Raw genomic sequence first — 26,931 nt, 5'->3', positions numbered from 1 at the left:
AGTTCTAGAGGCTAGATGTACAAAATCAAGGTGTTAGCAGGACCATGCTCTTTCTGAAAGCTCTAAAGAACCTTTCCTTTCCTCTTCCTAGTGTCTAGTGGCAGCCTGCAATTCTTGGCTTTTCTTGGCAGCATCACTCCACTCTCTGCCTTGATCATTACATGGTCTTTCTCCTGTGCTTCTCTTTTGTATCTCTGTGATGGAAAAAGAGGCAAGAAAGATTTGAAAGGTAAGGACTCACATCCACCACTGTTGGCTCTGAAGATGCAGGAAGCAGACCACAAGCCAAGGAATGCAGGTGACCTCCACAAGCTGGGACTGTCTGTCAGCTGACAGCCAACAAGTAACTGCAAGGAGCTGAATTCTGCCAATAATCTGAGTAAGCAGGAAATGGAATCTCCCCAAAGTTTCCAGAAAGGAATCCTTCAGAAAACTTCAGTCCAGGAAGAGCCTTGTCAGACTTCTGACCTACAGAAATAAGATATTAAATTTGTGTTGTTTTGAGGCACTAAGTTTTTGGTAATTTGTTATAGCAACAATATAAAAATAACACAGTAGGTTAATGATATTTTATTATTATCATCATCATAATCTCTACCACCACCACCCACAGACCAAAAAGACAATAAGTCTCAGGATGATTAAGTATTATTCCTAAGGTAACATAGGTAGTAAGTAGCAGAGCAGGAATTTAAACATAAGTATGCCTGACAGCAGAGGCCATGTTTATCACAATGCATCCCAAGAAACAGTGAAATCCCAAAGAAATAAATCTTAGAAGAAATAAAAATGACATTATCCCTGTGCATCTCACAGAGTATTTATAGTGATGTGAATAAATGTAGGCAGGCAGATTTTCTGATCTTTGAAAATATCTGACTTCAAAAGCAGAGTTGACTTTTAGAATAACTTTAGAATAACTGTAACATGAGCAAATGTTTATTTGTAAACCTCTCCCTTTCTTTTCCTTAATAACTCCTTCATCCCTCTCTCCAATATCCAACCAATCTAAAATATCTTCACAGAGCAAATGGCCAAGAATAGACAAAATGATCCTGAAAAGCTGAGGAGATTTTCTCCCCTTTCCAAAATCTTAAAAGTTTATAAAGTGATAGTAATTAGGATGAGATAAAAAAATAGACCAATGGAATGGAGAATCCAGAAACATAAGACTTTGCATATGTGAAAACGAGACATATGACTGAGTTAGCCACTAAAGATCAGAAGGGAAAGTAATGGGCTATTTCATAAATGGTTCTGGGCTAACTATTTATATGGATGAAAAAATAAAATTGAAACCCTACATTACACCATACAAAATCAGTTGCAGATCTATTAAAGAAGACTTCATTTGAAAGGTGAAACTTAAAAAAAAAAAGTTAAGGGAAAATATCTTTTAGGATCTCAGGTTAGAGAAAACATTCTAAGTATATCAGTAAAATGCCTATCATAAAGAAGAGACTGATAAGTCTGAAGCATCGAAATTGAGAACTTGTGTATCACAAAACACCACAAAGTAATTAAAAGGCAACTTAGGGTGGGATTGTTTCGAAAGAACAGCATGTATGTTATCTATGGTGAAACAGATCACCAGCCCAGGTGGGATGCATGAGACAAGTGCTCGGGCCTGGTGCACTGGGAAGACCCAGAGGAATCGGCTGGAGAGGGAGGTGGGAGGGGGGATCGGGATGGGGAATACGTGTAACTCTATGGCTGATTCATATCAATGTATGACAAAACCCACTGAAATGTTGTGAAATAATTAGCCTCCAACTAATTAAAAAAATAATTTTTATATATATAAAAAAATACATAAAAGCAAAAAAAAAAAAGAAAAAAAAATGTAGTAATGCTGAAAGTACAAATTTTATAACATTCTTCCAGGACTTCTTGGAATTAAAATAACCTTTTTTTTTACCTAAAAAAAAATAAATTAATAAAAGGCAACTTAGAGGAGACAAAATTATTAAGTCATGTAACTGGCAAAGAATTAGTATCAGAAAGACATAAACAATCCCTATAAATAAGGAAAAACACAAATTGTGCAATAGAAAAATGGTCCAATGATACGAACAGGTTTTTGACCAAAGAATTCTAAGTGGCCTATAAAACATGGGCTTCCCTTATGGCTCAGCTGGTAAAGAATCTGCCTGCAATACAGGAGACTTGGGTTTGATCCCTGGGTTGGGAAGATCCCCTGGAGAAGGGAAAGGCTACTCACTCCAGTATTCTGGCCTGGAGAGTTCCATGGACTGTATAGTCCATGGAGTTGCAAACAGTCAGACACAACTGAGCGGCTTTCACTTTCTTTCACTTATAAAACATGAAAAGTGGGTGGTGGGTAGGTGGCCTGGATGCAGCCCTAGAGAAAACCTCTCTCCCTTTCTTCCCCCACCTTTTCCAGATCCTTAGTTTTGGGACAGTCCTTCCATCCAGTCATGCCAAAGAGGAAAGTTACCTTCCAAGGTGTTTGAGATGAGGATGAGGAGGATGAAATCAGTGTCCCCAAGAAAAAATTAGTGGACCCTGTGACTGGGGTAGGGGGCCCTAGGAGCCGCTTCAAAGGCAAACACTCTTTGGACAGTGATGAGGAAGAGGAGGATGAAGGGTCCAGCAAATATGACATATTGGCCTCAGAGGATGTGGAAGGTCAGGAAGCAGCCACACTCTCCAGTGATGGAGGTGTGAGGATCATGCTCTTCAAGCTGCACGAGGAGATAGAGGAAGGTCACTTTGAGGCCAATGACAGCTATTTCCTGAACTGGGATGCTCAGATCTGAGACAGTTGGCCGGACAACATTGATTGGGTGAAGATCAGAGAGCGGCCACCCGATCAGCAGCCTCTGTCAGACTCAGAGGACAACAACAGCTTGGCCAGATGCCAATGAGCACCCAAGCCCTCCTGGAGGGCAGTCTGGAGCTGATGTTGCCAAGAGAGACAGTGGTTGGGCACTGAGGCATCTGGGAACTTGAGGGGTAGGCAAAGGGGGCAACAAGGGGGCTAGGTAGCCCAGTTCCCCTCATAAAGGCTACTTTCGGGATGGGGTTTATTGCTGGAAGCTGGATCCTCCTGGTCGCCAGTTCTAGAAACCCAAACAGACTGACTCTGACCTCTACATCTGAGCCTACTGAGGGTGGTCCCTTCTTTCCTGGACTTGTAGAGGCGGCTCTGGCAGCGTCAGGCAGTGAGGATGTTGGAACCCACTTTTAAGTCAACTTCCTTTTCCCAATAAAAGTCTTTAGTTGTGAGGGGGGAAGAAAACAAGAAAAGCTGCAAACCAATTTTAATCAGAGAAACACAAAATAAAAACATAATGATATGAATTTTACAACAAATTTATAATAAATTAAAAGTCTGTTAATAAATGTTGGTGAAGATGAGGAGTAACAAAACTTTTACACTCTGCTGATACACTGATATGAACTCTTTGGAAAAGCTGAATATGCTTATTCTCTATCATCAAGAAACTTCCTCTCCTATACACATACCCTAGAAAACTTCTTGAACATGTACAAGAAACATCTACAAGAATGTTTCAGGGAGGGAGACTCAAGAGAAAGGAGATATAGGTATACCTACGGCTGCCTCATGTTGATATATGTCAGAAACCAACACAATATTGCAAAGAAATTATCCTCTAATTAAAAATAAATGTAAATAAAGAAGAAAAATGTTTCACAGCAGCATTTATAATGCCAAAACCTGAGAACAAACCACTTATTCATCAATAGAAAAAATTTAAGTTATAAAATATGCACACAATGGAATACTGAAAATGAATACATGCAATGTCATAAAAGTATCTCAGAAATATACTGTTAATGGAATAAAGAAAGTCACAGTATTATTCCATCCCTATGAAGTGAAAAACATGCAAATATAAACAATATTTTTATAAATATATGTATATACACATACATATGTACGTGATTTTTAAAACTGAAAAGAGCAAGAGGATGGTGAACACAAATTCAGTATGGTTCCTTCCTATCATGAGGGTGCAGCAGTTTTCAAGTGCACTCATAATGCTCTATTTCTTAAGCTAGCTGGTAGATAAATGGTGCTCATCTATTATTCTCTTGGATATATGACATGGTTATAAACATTTTATACATCAGTTGAGAAAATATGTATTTGAGAAGTGGTAGTCAAACTGTGCTTCATTGAACTGCCTAAAAGATGACTATAGGAGGGGGCAAAAGGATGCGAGAGGTGCGGGAGTGTTAAGGAGGAAAGACTCAGGACTCCCCAACTCTGACTTCACTCAGAGCAGCTGCAGCCTTCTGAATATAGAAAAAGCTTTGAAAACCACTTCAGGTAATTTGCAAAAAGAAGGGTGTGCATTGAGTGACAAGGTCCCCTTATACACATATATTTGCTTGTATGGCATTAGCTATTTGGCAGAAGGCCAAAGAAATCAAAAGCCTAAGTAACAATTTGGCATCTTTGGCTTTGGTAGTTCATCACTCCCTTTGCAAAGTTGTTTTGTAAATAAGAATGATAACACTTATTCTGTACATGAAATGAAGCTCTCACAGGAAGGGTGAGTCTCGCTTTACAGCAGACTAGGTTCCCAAAAGGAGGGTACAAATGACATTTCTGTATAACCAGCTGTATCTTTCCACAAACAAATATGACCATATCTAACATGTTTCATATCCATCTTTGAGTAGTCATCACTACTGATTATTTATCTCTTAAATTTTTATTTTACTAAGGTCTCTACTCCAAGCTGTTAGTACTCTATAAACATACAAATATACCAAGAGAATATAATATTTAAAGAAACAAAATGAGAAATTGAGGGATATGGGAAGGCATTTTATAATGTTACAAATCATGTCCCTAATTCATTGGGGATTTTAACTTTGAACTTTCATGTATAAAAAAAATGCTCTTATATACAAATACCATTATAAAGGATTCTGTATAAAAAGGATTTCCAAGTCCTACTGGATGACCTTGTATTCAGTAAAGGAGTCACTCTATATTGTGCATCACAAACTAGTGTACCAATAGTGTGGGAGGATTCAGCAGTGTGTGACAAGATTTGGTGCATATCCTGGAACAAATTCCTGGGACTTCACTATTACTCAAAGACTTTAGGGGCAGGGAAAGATTCAAGTGACTTAATTAAGTAATCAAAAGCAGTATTTTTTATTAAAACAAACATTCTTAAAAAGAAATCTATATTCATATAATATTCTTATAATTTTAAAGTACAACTATTTAAAGAAATATCTTACTTTCAAAAGTACTTAGAACTCTGCCCCTCTTACCCTCACACTTAAAAGTTTATTCTTCTCTCCCATTATGGGTACACTGTCAGAAAAGTTTGAGAAGCTAAATCTACAGCATCTAGGCTTCTGCCTTCAGGTACTACTGCACTTGCGCATGCCGTCGTGTACATGCACGCTTTCCTTTTTCCCCATTTCAGATTAGTCTCTTTTTCCAATTAAAGGCTGGTTTCCCCGCACCCGCCACCCGCCCCCCCCCCCCGCCCCGAAGCATAACAAGAGAAGCCTAAGCAACCTCAGAACCGAAACACTTCATATATTCACGCTCTCCTTCTGCTTGACTTTCTCACAGGAATGGGAGTAGATAATAAAGGGTCAAAAATATGGTGACCTGGATGTACTTTTACTTCCTGCGGTCAGGAGAGTACAGCGCATGCGCTCCCTGGGGATATAAGGTTGACTTCCCCTCCCCTTGTGCTCTGTGAGGAGCGTCATGGAGAACGCACAAAGACGCGATCCTTCCTGTGAGGAGAACTGGTATGATTCCACTGGGGGTGAATCTTTACTAGATGAGCGAGAATCTGTTGAAAATGTTTTTTGGGACTTTAAGATAAACATTTTAGGTAAAAAGGATGAAACCATAATACATTTCTGTGACAAATGCGAATTACCGATTAGAATCTATGGGCGGATGCTTCCATGCAAGCACGCTTTTTGCTACACTTGTGCTATTTTACATGGAAAAGAAGGGGATAAGATATGCCCAAGCTGTAGTAATTTTGTGCAGCAAATTGAGCAGCATAGTCAAGGTTCTGTCTTTGTGTGTAGCACTGTTCAAGGATGCAAGAGATCCTATTTGTCTCAGAGAGACTTACAGGCTCATATCAACTTCCGCCACGTGAGAGCTGGAAACTCTATTCCCCATAATTAACTTGAAAATATTCATTCAGCATTTTGTCCCACCACCAGCTAAAATCTATGATTATCTTAAAAAGCTGCCAGACAAGCATCATATGAACCATATTATACCAAAGCAATACCTTATGATACCACCACCTTCTTTGCAAAGGAGTTGCTCAAGCCGCATAATCAGTCACAAGATATTCATGCTCCTACAGCAGAATTAATTGTCTGTGGCTTCATCTCTACATCCTTCAGTGAGTCAAGAAACTGAGTCAGAAAGTCTTTTTGTCTCAACAAGAAAACATAGCGATTTAATAACTGTTCCTATTCAGATTGACTCAAATTCAGGTACTTGAGAACCACTACCTCCTGTCTCTGCAACTGCTCACCAACATCCTAAATATCAGAGTTGACCAGTGGTACTGAATTCTCATCACACTGTGCCATCACAGTGATATTCTATGCCACACTACCTCCTCTGCCATCAATACGTCATCTAAGGCCACATCCTTCCCAGGCCACAGGTACTTTTCACCTGATTGATAGCCAAGTTTCAGATACATCGGTGACTTCTATTCCACTACCTTCTCCATAGACGTCTTATTGCTCAGATGCCACCTTGTATGAAATATCTTCCACCAGGACCTATCTCACCTCAACAGGGTAAGCCACCTGTAAATATAAACCCTTCTCACCATTATTATGCTTACTCTCTACCCCAGTTTACTGAATATCAAGGAACTCTGAGCACTTCATTCATATTACCAGGGGAAGTAAGTCATAGTATGTGCCCTGTACCCTTTCCACCATGAAAGCAGTGTCTGCCTTTTTCAAACCTCATTTCTTGGACCGTTTCCTAGATCACACAAGATATAAACCATGTTACCAGTAGTAACCAGTATAAACCATGGTTTAATAATAATAGTAGTAGTATTAGTACTATTAGTATTATTAGTATTATTGTACTTATTATATATTATAATATATAATATATATTTTTATATTGTACTTTTATATTGCACTTTTATATTGTACAATATTTTATATTGCAATTATATAACATATATTTATATATATAATTTATAATTTATATATTTATAATTCATAATTTATATTTTATATATAAATTATATAAATTATATATATTACATAATATATATATCTATAATTATATTTTTATATAAATTATATACATATAAATCATATAAATATAATTTATTTATATATAAATATATATTATAAATTATGTTATATATATTTATATATAATATATATTAATATATATTATATAAACTATTATATAAATATAAATTTATTTATATATAAATATATATATAAATATAAATTATAACATAATTATAAGTTATAAATATATATTTATATATTAATAAATATTATATAAATCATATAAACTATTATTATATAAATACATTATAAATTATAATATAATTATGTTATAAATATATATTTTTTATATATTAATATATATTAATATAAATATTAATATAATATATAATATATAATTAATAATATATATTATTATATAATAATTATTAACATATATTAATTATATATTATATATAATTTATATAATTATAAATATTAATATATGTATTATATAATTAATAATATATATTATTATATAATAATTATATAATTATTAAATAATTAATATATATAATATTATATATGTAATGTTAAAATATATTAATATAAATATAAATTATATATAATTTATATATAATATATATAAATATAATAATATATTATATATAATTTATTTATAAATATATATACATAAAGATATATAAAGATATATAAATTATAAATTATAATACACTTATAAAATTATATATATTATATAGTTATTATTTTATATATATATTTTTATATAGAATATATATAAATATAATAATATATATAATTTATAAATATATATAAAGATATATAAAGATATATAAATTATAAATTATAATACACTTATAAAATTATATATATTATATATATAGTTATGTATTATTTTATATATATATATTTTATATAGAATATATATAAAATATATATATAATTTATTTATATATAAATATATATATAAATTGTTATATATAAAAATATATATACAAAATATATATAGATATAATTTATTTATATATAAAATATATATATTAAATATAAATTATATAAATATAATTATAAATATAAATATAATTATAAATATATATTAATAAATATTAATATATATTTATATATGTATATATGTATAAATATAAATAAATATAAATATATATATTATATATATTATATATAATAATTAGTATTATTATTATAGTAAAATATTATTATTTTGAACAGAAGATTTGATGGGGGGGAAGTATTGTCAACTATCTAATTAAGCTTTGAACATTTGGGGAAAGAAAAGCACCTCTTACAGAAGTGGCTATAAAAAAAAAGGCTATAAAACATTTAAAATCACTTAAAATGGTTTTAAGGCTTGATCTTGGGAGTGATTTTAAGTACTTTACTATAGTGCAGATAAGTGGCTCAGTTGAGAATAACTATGCTTTAACAACTTTGTTCCTGTAGTATAGTAAACTGACTCAGAAGTGACCATTTGCAATATTATTTCCAAAGGCACTGGGGGGGGCGGTGCTGTCTTTTTCTTTCATAAGTGTTGTTTTTGTTAAATTCAATATTTACTTTTTCATGTGATGTATTTTCCTAACCTGGGTAAAAAGAACAAATTTCAATATGCTCGTAAAAAAACAATAAGGCCTTTGTACATATATCTGTCTCTTTGTAACTTCTACCATTCTTGTTCCCAGGCCCAAACTGCTTTTTCTTTACTCTAACTTAAGCTGTTTGACCCAAACCATCTTTCAGGCTGAGCCTTGCCCTGGATTCTTGACATCACACAAACCAGCAGTATTTAAGCAGCTCTGGCCCAGATGTGTCAAATCCAGCATCAAATCCCTCTTACTACTCCAACCCTGATCTTTTTTTTAAAGATATGAATGACTTTTATTTTTTATTAATTTACTTTAATTGGAGGATAATTTCTTTACAATATTGTGGTGGTTTTTACCATATTAACATGAATCACCCATGGGTGCATGTGTCCCCCCATCCTGAACACTCCCTCCCACCTCCCTCCCCACCCCACCCATCTGGACTGTCCCAGAGCACCGGCTTTGAGTGCTATTCTTCATGTATTGATTTCACACTGGTTATTTATTTTATATATGGTAATACACATGTTTCAATGCTATTCTCTCAAATCATCCCACCCTTGCCTTCTCCCACATAGTCCAAAAGTCTGTTCTTTACATCTTTGTCTTTTTTGCTGCCTTGCACATAGGATCATCATTACCATCTTTCTAAATTCCATATATATGTGTTAATATACTGTAATTTCTCTTTTTTATTTACTTCACTCTGTATAATAGGCTCCAGTATCATCCACCTCTTTAGAACTGACTCAAATGTGCTCCTTTTTATAGCTGCGTCCCATCACTTCATGGGAAATAGATGGGGAAACGGTGGAAACAATGTCAGACTTTATTTTGGGGGGGCTCTAAAATCACTGCAGATGGTGATTGCAGCCATGAAATTAAAAGACGCTTACTCCTTGGAAGGAAAGTTATAACCAACCTAGATAGCATATTAAAAAGCAGAGACATTACTTTGCCAACAAAGGTCCATCTAGTCAAAGCTATGTTTTTTCCAGTGGTCATGTATGAATGTGAGAGTTGGACTGTGAAGAAAGCTGAGTGCCAAAAAATCGATGCTTTTGAACTGTGGTGTTGGAGAAGACTCTTGAGAGTCCCTTGGACTGCAAGGAGATCCAACCAGTCCATCCTGAAGGAGATCAGTCCTGGGTGTTCATTGGAGGACTCATGCTGAAGCTGAAACTCCAATACTTTGGCCACCTCATGTGAAGAGTTGACTCATTGGAAAAGACCCTGATTCTGGGAGGGATTGGGGGCAGGAGGAGAAGGGGATGACAGAGGATGAGATGGCTGGATGGCATCACCAACTCGATGGACATGAGTTTGAGTAAACTCCGGGAGTTGGTGATGGACAGGGAGGCCTGGCGTGCTGCGATTAATGGGGTCGCAAAGAGTCGGACTCAAATGAGCGACTGAACTGAATATCCCGTTGTGTATATGTACTATAACTTCCCTATCCATTCAAATGCCAATGGACACCTACATTGCTTCCCTATCCTAGCTGTTGCAAACAGTGCTAAATGAGCATTCGGGTACATGTGCCTCTTTCAATTCTGGTTTCCTCAGTGTGTATTCCCAGCAGTGGGATTGCTGGGTCATATGGCAGTTCTATTTCGTTTTTTAAGGAATCTCCACACTGTTCCCCATAGTGGCTGTACCAGATTGCATTCTCACTAACAGTGTAAGAGGGTTTCCTTTTCTCCACACCCTCTCTAGCAATTGTTTGTCGACTTTTTGATGGCAGCCATTCTGAACGGTGTGAGATGATACCTTGTTGTGGTTTTGATTTGCATTTTGCTAATAATCAGTGACGCTGAGCATCTTTTCATGTATTCATGTGTTTATTAGCCATCTGTATGTCGTCTTTGGGGAAATGTCTCTTCTTTGGCCCACTTTTTGATTGAGTTCATTTTTCTGGATTTGAGAGGCATGAGCTGCTTGTATATTTTGGAGATTGTCAGTTGCTTCATTTGCTATTATTTTCTCCCATTCTGAAGTCTGCCTTTTCACATTGATTACAGTTTCCTTCGTTGTATAAAAGCTCTTAAGTTTAACTAGGTCCCTAATTTTTGTTTTTATTTCCATTACTCTGGGAGGTAGGTTATAGAGAATCTTGCTGTGATTTATGTCAGATTGTTCTGCCTATGTTTTCCTTTAAGAGTTTCATAGTTTCTGGTCTCACATTTAGATCTTTAATCCATTTTGAGTTTACTTTTGTGTATGGTGTTAGAAAGTATTCTAGTTTCCTTCTTTTACAGGTGATTGGCTAGTTTTCCCAGCACCACTTGTTAAAGAGATTGTCTTTTTTCCACTGTATATCCTTGCCTCCTTTATCAAAAATGTGTCCATAGGTGCATGGATTTATCTCTGGGCTTTCTATTTTGTTCCATTGATCCATATTCTTTTGTGCCAGTACCACACTGTCTTGATGACTATAGCTTTGTAGTATACTCTGAAGTCAGGAAGGTTGATTCCACCAATTCCATTCTTCTTTCTCAAGATTGCTTTGGCTGTTTGAGATTTTTTTGCATTTCTGTACAAATTGTGAGGTTATTTGTTCTAGTTCTGTGAAAAATACCATTGGTATCCTCATAGGGATTGCATTGAACCTATAGATTGCTCCAGGTAATACACTCATTTTCACTATACTGATTCTTCCAACCCATGAACATGGTATATTTCTCCATCTATTTGTGTCATCTTTGCTTTCTTTCATCAGTGCTTTATAATTTTCTATATATATATATGTCTTTTGTTTCTTAGGTAAATTTATTCCTAAGTATTTTATTCTTTTCGTTGCAATAGTGAATGGGATTATTTCCTTAATTTCTCTGTTTTTTCACTGATTGTGTATAGTAATACAAGGGACTTCTGTGTATTAATTTTATGTCCTGCAACTTTACTATATTCATTGATTAGCTCTAGTAGTTCTCTGGTGGTATCTTTAGGGTTTTCTATGTAGAGGATTATGTCATCTGCAAACAGAGTTTCTTTTTTTCCAATCTGGATTCCTCTTCTTTCTTTCTCTTCTCTGATTGCTTTGGCTAGGACCTCCAAAACTATGTTGAATAGTAGTGGTGAGAGTGGGCACCCTTGTCTTGTTCCTGATTTTAGAGGAAATGCTTTCAATTTTTTGCCATTGAGGGTAATGGTTACTGTGGGTTTGTCATATATTGCTTTTGCCATGTTGAGGTATGTTGCTTCTATGCCTGCTTTCTGGAGAGTTCTCATCATAAATGGGTGTTAAATTTTGTCAAGGGCTTTCTCTGCATCTATTGAGATTATCATATGGTTTTTATCTTTCAATTTGTTAATGTGGTGTATCACATTGATTTGCAGATATTGGAGAATCCTTGAATCCCTGGAATAAAGTCCACTTGGTCATGATTTATGATCTTTTTAATATGTTGTTAGATTCTATTTGCTAAAATTTTGTTAAGGATTTTTGTATCTGTGTTCATCAGTGATATTGGCCTATAGTTTTCTTTTTTTGTGGCATCTTTGTCTGGTTTTTGGATTAGGGTGATGGTGGTCATGGGATGAGTTTGAGAGTTTACCTTCCTCTGCAATTTTCTGGAAGAGTATGAGTAGGATAGGCGTTAGCTCTTCTCTAAATTTTTGGTAGAATTCACCCATGAAGCCATCTGGTCCTGGGCTTTTGTTTGCTGGAAGATTTTTTATTACAGTTTCAATTTCTGCACCTGTGATGAATCTGTAAAGATTTTCCATTTCTTCCTGATTCAATTTTGGGAGGTTATACTTTTCTAAGAATTTTTCCATTTCTTCCTAGTTGTCACATTTTATTGGCATGTAATTGCTCATAGTCATCTCTTATGATCTTCTGTATATGTGTTGTCTGTTGTGATTTCTCCATCTTCATTTCTAATTTTGTTGATTTGATTCTTCTCCCTTTCTTTTCTTGATGATTCTGGCTAACAGTTTGTCTATTTTATTTATCTTCTCAAAGAACCAGTTTTTAGTTTTGTTGATCTTTGCCATAGTCTCCTTCATTTCATTTCTGCTTTGATTTTTATGATTTGCTTCTACTAACTTTAGGGTTCTTTCATTCTTCTTTCTAGTTGCTTTAGGTATAAAGTTAGATTGTTTATTTTTGTTTCTTGAAATAGGCTTGTATTGCTATGAACTGCCCTCTTAGCACTGCTTTTACTGAATCCCATAGGTTTGGAATTGTCATGTTTTCATTTTCATTTCTTTCTATGCATTTTGATTTTCTTTTTGCTTTCTTCTATGATCTGTTATTCAGAAACTTGTTGTTTAGCCTGTTTGTTTTTTATAGTTTTTTTTCTGTAGTTGACATCTAATCTTATTGCATTGTGATCAGAAAAGATTGAAATGATTTCTCTTTATTACCAATGCTAGATTTATGACCTATGATCTATCCTGGAGAATGTTCCATATGCACTTGAGAAAAAGGTGAAACCCATTGTTTTTGGGTGGAATGCCCTATACATATCAATTAGGTCTAACTGGTCCATTGTATCATTTAAAGCTTGTGTCTCCTTGCTAATTTTCTGTTTGGTTAATCTATCCATAGGTGTGAGTGGCATATTAAAGTCCCCCATTCTTATTGTATTACTGTTAATTTCCCCTTTCATACTTATTAGCATTTGCCTTAAGTATTGAGGTGCCCCTATGTTGGGTGCATTTGTATATCTTTTTCTTGAATTGATCCTTTGATCGTTATGTAGTGTCCTTCTTTGTCTCTTATCACGGTCTTTATTTCAAACTCCATTTTATCTGATATGAGTATTGCTACTCCGGCTTTCTTTTGGCCTCCACTTACATGAAATATCTTTTTCCAGCCTTTCACTTTCAGTCTATCTGTGTCCCTAGGCTTGAGGTGGGTCTCTTGCAGACAGCATACATAGGGGTCTTGTTTTTTTAATCTGTTTGGCCAGTCTTTGTCTTTTGGCTTGAGCACTTAACCCATTTACATTTAAGATTATTATTGATAAGTATGATCCTGTTACCATATACTTTGTTGTTTTGGATTTGTTTTTTATAAATCTTTTCTCTGTTTCCTGTTAGAGAAGAGCCTTTAGCATTTGTTGAAGAGCTGATTTGGTGGTGCTGAATTCTCTCAGCTCTTGCTTGTCTGTAAAGTTTTTTATTTCTCCTTCATATCTGAATGAGATCCTTGCTGGGTACAGTAATATTGATTGTAGGTTTTTCTTTCATCACTTTAAGTATGTCCTGTCATTCTCTTCTGGCCTGAAGAGTTTCTATTGAAAGATCAGCTGTTATCCTTATGGAGATCCCCTAGTGTGTTATTTGTTGCTTTTCCCTTGCTGCTTTTAATATAAGCTCTTTGTGTTTAACTTTTGTTAGTTTGATTGATATGCATCTTGGGGTATTTCACCTTGCATTATCCTGTTTGGGATTCTCTGGGTTTCTTGGACTTGGGTGACTATTTCCTTCCCCATTTGGGGGAAGTTTTTAACTATTATCTCAAGTATTTTCTCATGCCCTTTCTTTTTGTCTTCTTCTTCTAGGACACCTATGATTCAAATGTTCAACCCTGATCTTATGCCCCAGTTTTAACGGGGCACTGCTCCTTTCCTATGTTAAAAGATGAACTGAGGCATATTAAAATTTTAGAGTTTATCTAAGTAAAAATGTGTTCAAATCAGGCAGTCTTCAATTTAACAAGGAGATCTGAGGAGCTGTATAAAAAGAACAACTTTTATAGGCAGAAAGAAACAGGAACAAGGATGTTATCCTAGGCAAAAAAGCAGATTGGTTATTGCAAGTTTACTTTCCCTTAAGCATGGACAGGGATTAGTTAGATTACCAAACTGGTGTTGGTAAGGTGATTAGATTAAGATTCCATTCATTGGAAAGCCAAAGCTATAATTTGGCTCCCCTTGTAGCTCAGATGGCAAAGAATATGGCTGCAATTCAGGAGACCCGGGTTCAGTCCCTGGGTCAGGAAGATCCCCTGAAGAAGGGAATGGCAACCCACTCCAGTATTCTTGCCTGGAAAGAATCCCATGGACAGAGGAGCTTGGCAGGTTACAGTCCATAGGGTCGAAAAGAGTTGCACATGACTAAAGTGACTGAGCATGCAAGGAGCCATTTGTTTGAACAGTAAACAAGCAAGAGTGGTACCCTTTCTCCCTGTCTGTGGGGATTTAGTTCTAAGACTTAACTTCTTGCTTGAAAAAGAATGAGAAATTTTATTTTTCCTCTGATAGATACAACTGATGTATCTGTAATGGATTAACAGTTATATATACATGTTAATGGGTCAACAAGTATATAAAAGGGTAAAGCAAGTACGTAAATATTAGTCGCTCAGTCGTGCCTGACTCTTTGTGACCCCATGGACTTCAGCCCACCAGGCTCCACTATCCATGAGATTTTCCAGGCAAGGATACTGGAGTGGGTTTGCCATTTCCTTCTCCAGGGGATCTTCCCAACCCAGGGTTTGAACCCAGGTCTTCTGCACTGCAGGCAGATTCTTTACTGACTGAGCTACAAGGGAATCCCATATAAAAGGGTAAGAGCTCATTTTTTTGTCTCTGCAGTCTATTGTAGAGGAAGAAATTTTTCTCTACCCTTCTAGATTTTTTGACTGATCTAAGAATTAAATGACACAGGTTAACAGGGGGGAAAATCGCACAAAAGTTTAAGAAACCCATATATACATGGGAGAGACCCAGGAAAACTAAGTAATTGACCAAAATGGTCAAAGCTATTACCTGAAATACCATCTTCAGCTAAAGACAGAAGAGGATGCTGTGGGTATTGGTTTGAGACTTCAAAGGGGAGGAAAGCAAGTCACATGGAAATGGAAAAACAAATATTTTGTAAACAAATACTCTTGGGCTGCACAGAACAAGTGGGACACAGAGTAGAAACTGATTTTTAGGCCCTGCCTAGAGTTTCCCCTAAGAAAATCAGTTTCTACTCTGTGTTCCATTGTTTCTGTGGCCCTGCCTAGGGTTCCCCCTAGGTCTTTCCTGGTGGCTCAGTCAGTAAAGAGTCTGCCTGCAATGCGGGGGAATCAGATTCAATCCCTGGATAGGGAACATCCCCTGGAGAAAGAAATGGCAACCCACTCAGTATTCTTGCCTGAAGAATTCCATGTTCAGAGGAGCCTGGTGGGCTTCAGTCCATGGGATCACAAAGAGTCAGATATGACCGAGCGACTAATGCTTTCACTTTCAGAGTTTCCCCTACCACAGTTCAGTTCAGTCGCTCAGTCATGTCCGACTCTTTGCAAACCCATGAATCACAGCACGCCAGGTCTCCCTGTCCATCACCAACTCCCGGAGTTTACTCAAACTCATGTCCATTGAGTCGGTGATGCCATCCAGCTGTCTCATCCTCTGTCTTTTCCAATGAGTCAACTCTTCACATGAGGTGGCCAAAGTATTGGAGTTTCAGCTTCAGCATCAGTCCTGCCAATGAACACCCAGGACTGATCTCCTTCAGGATGGACTGGTTGGATCTCCTTGCAGTCCAAGGGACTCTCAAGAGTCTTCAACACCACAGTTCAAAAGCATCAATTTTTTGGCGCTCAGCTTTCTTCACAGTTCAATTCTCACATCCATACATGACCACTGGAAAAACCATAGCCTTGACTAGACGGACCTTTGTTGGCAAAGTAATGTCTCTACTTTTTAATATGCTGTCTAGGTTGGTCATAACTTTCCTTCCAAGGAGTAAGTGTCTTTTAATTTCATGGCTGCAATCACCATCTGCAGTGATTTTGGAGCCCAGAAAAATAAAGTCTGACATTGTTTCCACTGTTTCCCCATCTATTTGCCATGAGGTGATGGGACCAGATGCCATGATCTTAGTTTTCTGAATGTTGAGCTTTAAGCCAACTTTTTCACTCTCCTCTTTCACTTTCATCAAGAGGCTTTTTAGTTCCTCTTTACTTTCTGCCAGAAGGGTGGTGTCATCTGCATATCTGAGGTCATTGATATTTCTCCCGGCAATCTTGATTCCAGCTTGTGCTTCCTCCAGCCCAGTGTTTCTCATGATTTACTCTGCATATAAGTTAAATAAGCAGGGTGACAATATACAGCCTTGACGTACTCCTTTCCCTATTTGGAACCAGTCTGTTGTTCCATGTCCAGTTCTAACTGTTGCTTCCTGACCTGCATACAGGTTTGTCAAGAGGCAGGTCAGGTGATCTGGTATTCCCATCTCTTTCAGAATTTTCCACAGTTTGTTGTGATGCACACAGTCAAAGGCTTTGGCATAGTCAATAAAGCAGAAATAGGTGTTTTTCTGGAACTCTCATGCTTTATTTTTTTCTGCTATTGTTTTACCAGATCCTAATCAAATAGATGATCATGATTTATCTTCCCTAGAAACCCTGAGACAAAATCAGAAGACCCTAAAGGGACCTACTGGAAGAAGTCTGGCACTCCTATTCAACTGAACAATTTAGTTTCTATAGAAGTGCCCTGGAGAAAAGATGCACTGTCACCATGCAGAGGGGCCACTTCAGATGCTACTGATCACCCAAATGGCCAAAGTGAAAGAAAACCCAGATAGGTTCATGCTTCCCACATGAAGCCAGCTCTTCAAGAGGACCCAACTGTGGTTTGCAAAACTGACTTGAAACTTAAATTTTCTGGAATAAATGGTGTTGGTACTGAACTCAACTGGAGGTATTATAAAGAACTTATTACTATTCTCAGACTGGACTGCCTTCTTATCTTATTCAAAATATTAAGAAATAGAAGTATAATAGTGAATTATTTATTGTTTCATTACTCTAAGAATCACATTTTACTAGCAAACAAACAGGTTATTTGTTATACCACTCTCTGTACTCCCATAATGGTTCCTGAGTCACACATTTCTCATTGGCTGTAAATTGTACTCCCAGGATGGACAGGGCCTGGGCTTATAAATCCAACAATTTGATTATTGGCAGGAAAAAAAGAACTGTATTCATTACAAACTTTTTATAATATTAAGGTGAGAATAACTAATATGCATCCAGATATTCAAGCCCCAAATTTGACACAAATAATGTTTTGTTAACTAGACGATTGTAAGAGTGGTATACATGATTAGTAATATGATTATATGATTACTAATAGAAATGATTACTATATATGTATATATTAGTAATAGAAATGATTAGTATATATGATTAGTGATAGAAAAACAGGAATCTGGCATTTATGGATAGAGACTACAGAATACAGGTGTAATGTCACTGTTAGTCACTTTGGGATACAAGTTTTTCCAGTTCTAGTGCAGACAAACATGTCTATTATATTGGGTTGACCAAAATTTTTTTGAGATTTTCTTGCAAGATATTACGGAAAAATCTAAAACTTTTTGGCCCACCTGATACTATTTATAATAGTTAAATATCCATGGGTAACTACTGAGTTAGAGGTGAAAAATGGCCCAGAGGTTGGGTTTGTCCTCAAGACATAAATGATTGGTGCCATGTATCTTGAACACTGGAAGTTGAAGGGGAGAATTTGCCACTCCCCAAAATGCCTCTCTGCCATAAGGATTATCTTAAGTTGCGTATTTTTAAGAAATAGCAGATACAGGAAAAGCTATTAGTAGAGTGGAAGTTACCCTTTTATAAGAGATATTTACATCTATAAGAGAAATCTTCATTCCTAAGGGTGTCTCCCTCTCTGTGCCAGGAAAAGGAAGATGATTTAACCTCCAGAAATGTATCAGTGGAGAAGGCAGCACCTCAAATCTGCATAACAACTATATCCTAGTTTTTTGTGTGTTGCCTAGTCACCTCCCATAACTGCCAGCCCACCTCCAACATCTTCAGTTGTCTTAGCTAGAAACGGTATGTAAGTTGAAGGCTTGGGCCATTTTGGAGAGTTACTCAGTTTTCCTGGGTCTCTCCCATGTATATGGGAGGTATAGTGAATAAAAGTTCCTCAGTCATGTCCAACTCTGTGACCTCATGGACTGCAGCCCACCAGGATCCTCTGTCCACGGGATTTCTCAGGCAAGAATACTGGAGTGGGTTGCCATTTCCTTCTCCAGGGGATCTTCCCAAGCCAGGGATCAAACATGGTTCTCCCACACTGCAGGCGGACTCTTTACCCACTGAGCCACCAGGGAAGTCCTTCCAGGGAAGTATATATGTATATATGTTATTAAATTTCTGTTTGTTTTTCTGTTAATCTTTTATTACAAAGGGGTTTCAGCCAAGAACCTAGAAGGGGAGAGGGAAAGTTTAATCTATACCCTTCAGTGGGTGTCTCATAGTAGGACTTTGATACTAGATAATGGCCATGTGTTTGTGTTTTATATCTGGGAGAAGTATTTAGGAAGATTGAATAATTACAGAAGGGTCTAGTTTATTCTGTAATTATAATGTTACTTCTGTGAGGGGAAATGTATTGGGGCTTAAGAAAAACTCAGTTAAAAATTTACATTATCAGGCTCCAGAGTTAATCAATGAATCTAGTCCAGATTTAGATTGGATGGAATATTATAAAAAACTACAAAGCAATACTTAAGTATTTTAAAACTCAAAGATATAACAACTTATAAAAGTAACTTATGACAAAAGAGAATTTTTGTACATTGTTAATCAAGAATCTGCTTTAACCATTCACCATTATAATGATATACTTCATTTTCCTCAAGACAAATATTATACTAATTTTAAAATCCATCCGACTGTAATTCTGATAAAATGCGTTGTTCTGTTTCACTATGGCCTTAGACTTAGACTGTTATATACTTAGACTGTTGTTAAAGATAAATGTAATTGTAGATAATTAGAAATTGTAATTTTATTAGAAAATAGCAACAGAAAGGGGACATTATAAGTTAAAATCTAAAAAAATTTAAATTTCCCTTAGTGCAAAACAGGAAAGAACTTTTCCCTCTCCCTTTCCTTTTAGCATTTCCTTCAGAAAACTTGAGATTATAAATGTTCTCTCTGCCTCTTTAGACACATATAAGTATTTTTAAATGGTAAAGTTTCTTACCAGTTTTATATCCCAGCAATGTCATTATTGAGGGCCAAGGGACCATGTCTTTGAAAAACATCAAACAGGGTGGTGCCCTATTTTCACATCTGTGGCAGTTTAGCTCCATGTATATAATGGATTGTATCTGCTTGGTTATAAAAGAGTAAGATTTCTTTTTTGTTTTTACAATCTCTCTAGGGGATTGCCTGTGATATGCATCACAGTTTGGTTTAATGCTTATTCAATACTACTACTGTTTTATTATTTTCTGCATTTGTGGAGAGGTTTTATTGGCTTGGCAGGGGATATTATGTTCATAGTTCCCATCACCAGCCACCTATCTCAGGACAAAAGTCCTTCCCTGGCTCTCCAGCCCAGTGGAAAAAACCTCACAACACTGATCTCAAGCTGGAGTCACCTGCTGCAGGCTGCCCCATGGTTGCCTCAATTTGTTAGTTCTCTTAACTAGACTCTTCTTAACTGATTGGTGAGGTTTAGTGAAGTGCTCAGTCTCCTCTGTAAAACATACAGATGCCTTCAGAATGCTAAATGCTCATAGCATATAGACTATGCTATAGAATCCATTCACACTTTTAGTTTCCATCAGTTGAATTATACGCTTAAGAGTCAAATATTTTAGCTTCCAAATCTACTGTAAATCACCTGAACTTACCTTATAAAATAGAATTGACAAAACAATGATACATGACTACACACACAGATGTTTCCATAAAAAGCTATATTGTTTTGGAAAAACCTACTAACATTTGGCAGTCTCCTAGTGGAAAAAAAACAAAACAAATGGTCACCCTACAGTGAGGCCCACAAAAAGGTAAACCCCGGTAAACCATAAATTTAAAAAAAAGCAAAACTGATTGGAAGTTAAGTCAAGTTTTCTGTAGTAAAGCCCTCAGTAAAATGCACCCACTTAAATGTACAGTTATGAGTCTTGACAAATATGTACCCTAGCATATACCACAATCAAGAGAGAGAACATTTCCATACAACGAAAAGGTCCTTCCAGTCCTTCTGCAGTCAATCTGCACCCCACCACTAGCCTCAGACAACCACCAATCTATTTTGTTACTGTGGATAAGTTTTGCATATTGCAGTATCTCATCTAAACGGAATTATATGGATTTTTCTGATTTTTTGTTCCAACTAATTTCTTGAAACTGATTCATGCTGTTGAATATATCAGATTGTAATTTTGTGAGTTAGTATTAATATGTTAATTGTATTAATCCGTTGTATTAATACACCACTTTTTTCCCTTTTAAATGTTGATATTTTGGTTGATTTCTAGTTTGAGATTAAAATAAATAAAACTGCTATGAACACATTTCACGTGTAAGTTATTTTGTAAACAGGTTTCATTTTATTTGGAATGTACAACTATGTACATGCTTGTACATTCTAAATGCTAGGTTGTTTTGAAAGTCCAAAATGCTAGGTTATACCATAAGAGTATTTTGACTGTTTTGTTTTGGGGGCAAATTAAGCTCAGAGGCTAAGTTTGTCTTTGCCAGCAATTAATTTAACACAGATTCACTGTGGGAATTATGATAATTTCACTAGCCAAGAGAATATAGGATGTCTCTGAATAAACCAATTAAGAAATAACATACTCAAAACAAACAATAGATTAATTACACTGTTGTACCAGACAAGGTTAGATAAAAGGAATAAAGTCCAAATTTAGTTAAGGTGTATCTTTACTAAGAGTTTTGGTTTCTCCTGAGAGAAGGCTTTGCCAACCAAGATCTGACTTCCAGCTGCTAGCATAAAAATAAAAGACCCTAGTTGCTAGAGCGTGTTGCTAGGGAACAGTGGTGCCTGTGCCCATGGGTATGCTGAACTCCTCTGGCTACAGTTCAGACCACTGCCAATAAAGGCATTGCCTTTTACCTAGGCAGAACTAATGCCCCAAGGTCTTCAAAGAGTTATTAGCAAAGGGTAGCTTTTACACAGACTGAAACTCAGATATTTCTCACAAATTCTCAGTATCTACAGTCTAAATATCTCCTTGCCATAGTTGTTTCTCCTTCTGTTCTTACCAATAAGCCCCTAGGAGGGCCCTTCAGCTGCTGGGCTACCAAGTGCTTATCAATTACAACAGATGATAACTTACTTCATTCTTATATCAAAACAACTTTACTTCTATAAACAACTGTTTTGTGTTTATCATAAACAAGTAAATTAAAACGATTTCACTTTAGTCATAAACAAGTGGATTTGAAATAGCAAACTAATATTCAACATTGACCTTTATTTTAAAAAAAACTGCCCAACTAGTTTCCCAAATAGCTGTGCCATTTTACACAACCCCCAGCAACATATATGAGTCCCAAAGGTTCCACATTTGTCCCAAAACTTGGAACTTAACAGTCATTTTAATTTTAGCCATTGTGGTATGTAGTATCTCATAGTGTTTTTTATTTGCATCTTTCTGTTGACTAATGTTAAACATCTTTTAATATACTTACTATTCATATCTTTTGTGAAGTGTCTGTTTAAATCTTTTTTCTCATTTATGTTGTACTGCTTGTCTTATTGAGATGTAAGAGTCCTTTGTATATTATGGATGAAAGTCCTTTATCAGAGGCATGTATTACAAATATTTTCACCCTGCTCATGACTTGCCTTTCAAATTTCTTCTCAAAGAACAAAAGGGTTTTTTCCTTCTATGTTTTAGTGCAAGGCTGCAAAGATTTCCTCCCATGATTCTTTTAGAAATGTTATATCATTTTTTTTATGTTTAGTTCTATAAGGAATTTAAAGTAGGTTTTGTGTTGATATGAGGTAATGGCCAACATTCATTTTTTTCCAGTTGTTCTCATACCATTTGCTTCAATGGCTATCTTTCTCCAGTCAATTACCTCGGCGATTTCATCAAAAATTGAATGAACATATATGTGTAGGTCTATTTCTGGATGCTCTGTTCCATCTCGTTTCTCTAAGTCACAGTATACTTAAGGACAAAGAATGTTACCAGCAACATGCTGGTAAATGTTTACCAACAGGCACTTTGGGAACATGGGTACAAACGACCAAACAAAAAATGCTGATTTGTAGCATTTGCTGACTGCCAAGGTATAAATTCTCCAAACATGGTCGATTTCAAGATATGCTGCACTACAAACTCCAGCCGCCTCAGACTCCCCAAACTATAGTCTCTAGCTCCTCAATTCAGTGAGACTTCCATTTCTTTGCTTGGGTACCTTCTTCCTATCCTGAGGTATGAAAAGTGCCTCTATGCAGAAAGTGGATATGATCACAGAGCTCACCTTGTTTCCCCTCCCTCAGAAATCATAGTCCAAAGTCTGAAAAACAGTTGTGTTGCATATTTTGTACAATTTTCTAGTTTTTTTGGCAGGAGGGCAAGTCTGTATCAGTTATTTCATCATGGTCAGAAATGCTTCTCGATTAGCTTTAAATGCCTCACACTTAAATATGTCACAAACCACTATGTATTTGAGGAGAGCCTCTAACATAAAACACAGGAAGCAAACAAAAGAATTTGGTAGGAAACAGATAATATAGAAAGCAGAAGAAAACTTTTTTTAGAACTATGATATCTTTAGAGAGTTACGATATTTAATCCATGAAACAAGGAAAACATGCTGTAAGAAAAGGAAAAATCAGAAGCAAGATGTCTTAGAAATGAAATATACACATATAGAAATATACATGTGTATATATATTCACTCATATCTATATATGAGATATAATAAGTTACAGATTGGAAAAAAATTCAAAAATTTTTCCTAAAACTTTAGAAGGAAAGATATAGTAAACAACCAAAAAAGGAATAATAAATAAATATAGCATCAACCCAGGTCATTCAATACTGCTTTCAGAGAAGGAAAAAAGATTATAAAATTAAAAGAAATAATCAGAGAAAATTTCTACATTTAAGACTCATGTTTTCAGTTTTAAAAGAAAAAGGTCCAGCACAATGATTAACCCACAACAAAGCACATCATCATAAAACTTTGGGACACCCAGAAGAGAGAGAAGATTTTAAAAGCTTTCAGAGAGAAAGAATGTTAAACATACAATGAAATACAGAAGAGAATGACATTAAGTTTCTCAACAGCAACATTAGTAGGTAAAAGAGGATAAATGCCTTCAAAATTCTGAGGGAAAATTTTTTGGACCATGAATGTCATACTTTATATCAATCAAATACGAAGACAGACTAAAGACACTGGAGACATATACTGAACTGAAACTGAAGTCGCTCAGTCATGTCCAACTCTTTGAGATCCTGTGGACTGTAGCCCGCCAGGCTCCTCTGTCCATGGGATTCTCCAGGCAAGATTGCTGCAGTGGGTTGCCATTTCCTTCTCCAGGAGACATATAAGGTCTCAAAAAATAAAAGATCAGAAAGAAGTGAGTAAATGAAGAAAAGATGGCACCAGGAGATCTGGAAAACAGAACCACTAGAGAAGTACAGAAGAGAAAGGGTATTTTGTATCTTCTGTTTGTTTTATAATGATGAAAGGCAGCTCCAGGATAACAGTTATACAGCAGAACTAAAGAGCAGCCAGTCCAGGCTGAAATGACATGATGGGGAACTTCAGGAGGCATGTCTCCAAGAAAAAAAAGTAGAACAAACTGATTCCTGTGCCTTCCAGTATTAAGAAAAGCTTACAACTCTGAAGGGATTATGAAAGTTTACATAGAAAACTACACCAAATATGAACACATTTTTAATCCCAAAGTAAAACAGAATTTATAACAAAGTGTCTTGATCCAATCAGACTATATAACAAAACACTGCTAACCGGGTAGCCTATAAACCACAGGTATTTATTTCTCACAGTTCTAGAGACTAAAGTCCAAGATCAGAGTGCCAGCATGGTCAGGTCAGAGTTCTCTTCTGCACGGCAGATTTCTTCTTGTATCCTCCTGTGACAGAAGGCGCTAGTAAGCCCTGTGGGATCTCACTAATCCCACTGAGGGCTCCTTCCTCACCATGTTGTTATCATCTCCCAAAGACCCATAGCGGCTATCACCTTTGGGGGTTAGGATTTCGACATAGGAATCTTAGGGAGACACAAACATTCAGACCATGGCAAAAAGAAAATAATAATACAATACGTAGCTCAGCTGGCTGTGCACGATATTTATATAGCTGTAAATAATACTGATTTATCTGTATGTTGGGACAATAGGAAAGGAAGTGTGAGTGAGGGAAGAAAGATTTTGATAACTAAATCTCCATATTAAATAGTATGAAATCAATAGATAATGCTAAAGTTAAAAATCAAGAAAAAACAACAAAGCATTTTAAAATATGAAGGTAATAACAGAAGAAATAACCCTGGGGGACAGGACTCAGGAGTGATGAGGACAGGTAGGGGACTACTGCTTTTACACATGTGCCTTGCAGTACTAGCAGTTTAACTTTTAAACTAAGAGCACATATCACTTTGATAAAATTTTCTAATTAAATTAAAAAAATAATTTCTTCCTGGCACTATTTCTAATTTTTCCTTGGATGATATACCTCAAAATGGAAAGGTCAAGACATGATTAGGAGGAGGAAAGGGATGACATCTAATACACCTGGCTTGAATTACTGCCCAGGGGTCTACCCTCAGCATTCACATTTGTTCAATTCCTTCTAAGGCTAGATCTTGAATTTAGACTCATGGCTCTGGAGTCAGACGTGAGCTCAAAATTACCTATGATGCAAAATCCAAACGCTCTTTTCCCCAGAACAGAGGAAACTAATAAATTAGGACTATTGTTTTCACGAAGGTAGGCCAAAGTCTTTGAGCTCTGTTCCTAAAGTTGCTTATCTTCATTAAGGGAAAATGAGTAACATCTAGTGGCTTCCTGATTGAATCCCCTTAATTTGCAAACACTGCTTGTTCACTTGCTTACTTGTTTGCTTACTCTTTTATGTGTGTGTCTCCATAGATAAATTAGGGAGAAATCTACCCCGTTGTATTCCAAAAATGGCAAAGGAAGTCATAATTAGATTTCATTGATTTAGTTTTGTCCCTAGGGGGAAGAAGTAAAAAGAGGGTAGAACACTTCCCATAGCTAGAATTTTCATCTTAAGCTCCCCACAGAAGTTTGGCTCTGGACTGGGGTGGGGGAAGGGAGGGCCTTTTCATCTAAAGGTTAATTCCAGCTGTGGAGTTCAGGACCATCAAGACAATTTGAAGATTCCCAACTTCAGACAGAAAACTAGAGGAAGTGTGGCTAATACCAGGATATTTGGGGATATGTCATTTGATAGAGAATACTACTAAAGCTCTTAAAAATAACGTTTAAGTTAGAATGAAATATTTAAATATATATCTTTAAGATTTCTTGATGGACCTAGAGTCTCATACAGAGTGAAGTTAAATCAGAAAGACAAAAACAAATATCATATATTAATGCATATATATGGAATCCAGAAAAATGGTACTGATGAACCTATTTGCAGGGCAGGAATAGAGACACAGACATAGAGAACAGACGTGTGGTCACAGCAGGGGAAGGGGAGGGTGAGATGAACTGAGAGAGTAGTATTGACATATATATACTACGATGTGTAAAATATATAGCTGGTGGGAATCTGCTCTATAACACAGGAAGCTCAGCTCCGTGCTCTGTGATGACCTAGAGGGGTGGGATTGTAGGGTGGGAGGGAGGTGCAAGAGGAAGGAGATATATGTATACATATAGATGATTCACTTCATTGTACAGCAGAAAGTAACAACACTGTAAAGCAATTATACTCCAATAATAAAAAAAAAAGACTTCCTGGTGTGATTTTTTTTTTTTTTTTTTAGCTAACTCTAATCCTGATCAGGTAAGAGGGCCTTTGTTATATTGTTGACCTTTCATTTCCCATTGCAATGCCTCATCCCATCTCAAAGACACACACATACACACAGAGTAAGTTACTGGCCTGGGCTCTCAATATTCTGTATGTTTCCCATATTTTGAGGTATCCAGTTCTGCCTATTGAACTGTGAATGTCCGCCTACACCCTGCAGCTGAGTCGATGCCTCAATCCCATTATGCCAGTCTAGTTGCAGGTCTCAGTCTTTCCAAGTCTGCCCCAGCTTGTTTTAAGACACGACCCGAGTTCTGACCTCTGAGGT

General features: G+C 36.2%; 2 pseudogenes; both read left to right on the top strand.

Annotated features, from left to right (window-relative positions):
• Positions 1-2,438: 2,438 nt before the first annotated feature.
• On the top strand, positions 2,439-3,087 carry LOC122690277 (annotated as a pseudogene).
• Positions 3,088-5,731: 2,644 nt separating this feature from the next.
• On the top strand, positions 5,732-17,532 carry LOC122690276 (annotated as a pseudogene).
• The last annotated feature ends 9,399 nt before the right edge of the window (positions 17,533-26,931 follow it).

Source organism: Cervus elaphus, chromosome X (assembly GCF_910594005.1).
Source record: "Cervus elaphus chromosome X, mCerEla1.1, whole genome shotgun sequence".
In the NCBI taxonomy this organism is placed as follows: domain Eukaryota; kingdom Metazoa; phylum Chordata; class Mammalia; order Artiodactyla; family Cervidae; genus Cervus; species Cervus elaphus.
This window is presented reverse-complemented; position numbering and strand designations above follow the sequence as displayed.